Genomic DNA, 3,189 nt, shown 5'->3' on the forward strand with positions numbered 1-3,189 from the left:
TTATGATTGTGTTATATTTATAAATTTGTTTTACTCTGTCCATGTATATCACCATGCATTTCTTAACACTGAATTTCATTTCCCGTTTTATATCTCTGTAACTTAGTCTGATAAGGTCCAGCAAAACCTTAGGCATATTTAATTTTTACTATGATGACTAATTTTGTGCCAGCAGCAAATTTTATCACCTCACTAATTTCTCCTTCTTTCAGATCATTTATAAATACATGGAATAGCACAAGTTCCAGAAAAGATTCTTGGGTGTATCAATGGTAAACCGTCTATTTAACTTTGCACTAGCTTTTTGGAAATTCAATAATTGAACTGAAATTCAATAATGTTATATTTGCCAGAAGCCTTTTATCCCTTGCTTTATGACTGTTCCAAAGGATCTAACAGGTCTGTGAAGCATGACAACCATGCTGATTTTTCTGTAATGTTTTGTATTTATGGATAGGAAACTATTCCTGTTTTATTATAATGCCTACCAGTTTTCCTACACCAGAAGACTTGTAGAGTTGTACTTTTCTGAAACGTCTCTTAAAAATTGGCCTAATGTTCTCTGTTTTCTTATACAAAGCTTAGCTGTACCAGTTAGATATATGTTTTAGTAAAACATTTTAGAAGTTATTAGTTGTGTAACTTTGTACTCTATATCTCTTAAGCCAATCCTTAAATTTGTAAAATTTTCAGACTTGTCTCCTCAAACCTTTTCAAACCTTTCTACAGTGAAAACAGGGATATTACAACCAAATTTAACTTTGTTACTTTTTTTTTTTTTTTTTTTTTTTTTTTTTTTTTTCACTAACACCTAGGTAATTTCATATCCTGACTGACTTTCTGGTAGGCTCCATTTTCTGATGCATTTTTAAAAAATCCTATTAGATTTTTTTCTGCCTTTTACAATTTTCTTCTCAAGGACTTTGCTGACCTGCTTCATTGCCGTTCTGTGTGTCACATGCCAATTTCTGGGTTTTGTGTGTTTTTGTTGTTGTTTTTATTTTTTCCCCTTATTTGGACAATAAAGGGAACACAAATACTTGTTTTTCTTCTCAAACTGTTAGCCACTGTCTGGCAATGCAGTGAAGGGATTCAGTCCTCCTGGATGAAATGTCTTCACAGAAAAACTAGGGAGGTATGTGAGAGTTTCTTCAAAGCAAAAATAGTTTTGCCAAGGACAATAGCACATCTCTAAACCATTCCTAGCACTGAAAAACTTCAGAAATGTAGCTGGTTTAATCCAGTAGGTTTAACCTTTGAGTAGAGATATTAAATACTGCATGAAATATGAACTGCTGAGTGACATTTGCCTAAAATGTCACCTTATAAAACTCCTGAGTTAGAAAGGAATCTTTAAAGATAGCATATAAAACTCTCTGTTAAACTGGCAGTCACATTTGTTACTAGTTATCACAGGTTTTTCATGAAAAGTGTTTTCAAGAGGTCTGCTAATTCCTGAAGTGAGAGTCACTGAAACAACCACTCCAACTGGACACAGCAGCAGCAGAAGAAACAGACTTAAATTTCAGAGGGGGAAGGTTCTTTCTCACTCCTTTGCCCAATCACAGTGGACACCACATGGCTCCTCTCTAATCTGGTCACGGTCCTCTTAGTTTACTTCTCATTGATGAATCTTCCCTTTTTCACTTTCATTTATCTAATTTTTCTTATTGATGTTCATCCAAGACCAGAGGCCAAAGTCAAGTGAGAAACAAATCCTATCTTTCAATATCTTTTAATATATAATATACATATATATATTCATACTTAGTTATATATGAAAAATGGAATTATATCTGCCACGTTTTCAGTGTCCCCTGGCATTATAGGAATTCTGTCCTGCAGTAGATCTCTGCCCTTCATTTAATTCACCTATTTCACTTTGATCTTCCTGGAAGGAAATGTTTCTTAAATGAATTCCAACTGCACTGCAGAGTTCCTGGCAACTGTTCTTGGATGTCCCCATGAAGAGAGTAGAAGATTGTTACTCAAGAACATGTTGATCTACTTTGTTGATCCAACAAAGTTTTGCAGTAGTTTGTGCTAATGGCATTACTTTTTAATTCAGCAAGGTAGACTTTTGTGCCTTACAATCACTGTTGATACTGCATTCCTAGTAATAGTTTTAGAGACTGAAATACCATTAAGAACAACAGGTTTTAAACTGTAAAATTATGTACAGTGTCATTTTTGCTTTGTATTCTGTTACCGTAACTATGCAATCGATGGAAGTAAGTCACCATTGTAAGTCCCTTGAATTTGCTGTGCGTACCACACTACAGAGAAGCACTTTTAGTATTAAATCCCTTTGTATTTGAAAGCAGCACAAATTGATAAAAATCAATGCACTTTATATTCTAGATGGTAAAAAAATATTATTATTATTATTCTTTCCTTATTTCAAAGCCAGAAAAGAACCACATGTATTTTTTTTCCCTCCAAATTACACAAAACTCTTCAGGTATGTACTCTGACGATCCCAGGTCATATTGTTTCTTTTAACAGAATTTTCAGAACAGATGAGTACAAACAACTCATGCAGCAAAGACCTTCATTTACCTCCCAGTATATTCATTTTCTCAGGTTAATACAAATAACAGTGGATGAGGTCATGGTCACCTTATTGAGGTTTATGGATCACCTCCTGAGATTAACACTCGGTACAAAGCTGCCTACTTAGATGATACAAGCCATCTATGATGAAGACTGGAAATGCGACCTGCAGAGACTCATGCCTGCTCTGTAATCACTGCAAAACATAGGTCACACTTGACTTGGCCAAATATTCTGCTAGCTGATGAACAACCCCTTATCTAGCATACAACATGGAAAATAGCTAGGGAAGTGTGTCATTTTTAAAACTGCTTCTGTGGCTTAGAATTCGACCACAATATTCAAGGAAGCCTGTTGTGGGTTAACTCTGGCAGGCAGCTAAACACTGCAAAATAGCTTGCTCACTTTCTCTGCTGCAGGATGAGGAACAGAATAGAAAGAGTAAAAGTGAGAAAATGTGTGGGTCAAAAGAAAGACAGTTTGATAAGTGAACAAAAGTGGCACACACAAGCAACATGAAGTAAATTATTCAGTCATTACTTCCCATTATCATGCAGGAAAGAAAGGCTTCTTTACATGTAATAGTTACTTGGGCAGACCAACACCATAACCCTGAATGTCCCCTGCTTCTTTTCC

The sequence above is a fragment of the Aythya ferina genome (genome assembly GCF_964211825.1).
Source record: "Aythya ferina genome assembly, chromosome: 1".
Taxonomy (NCBI): Eukaryota; Metazoa; Chordata; class Aves; order Anseriformes; family Anatidae; genus Aythya; species Aythya ferina.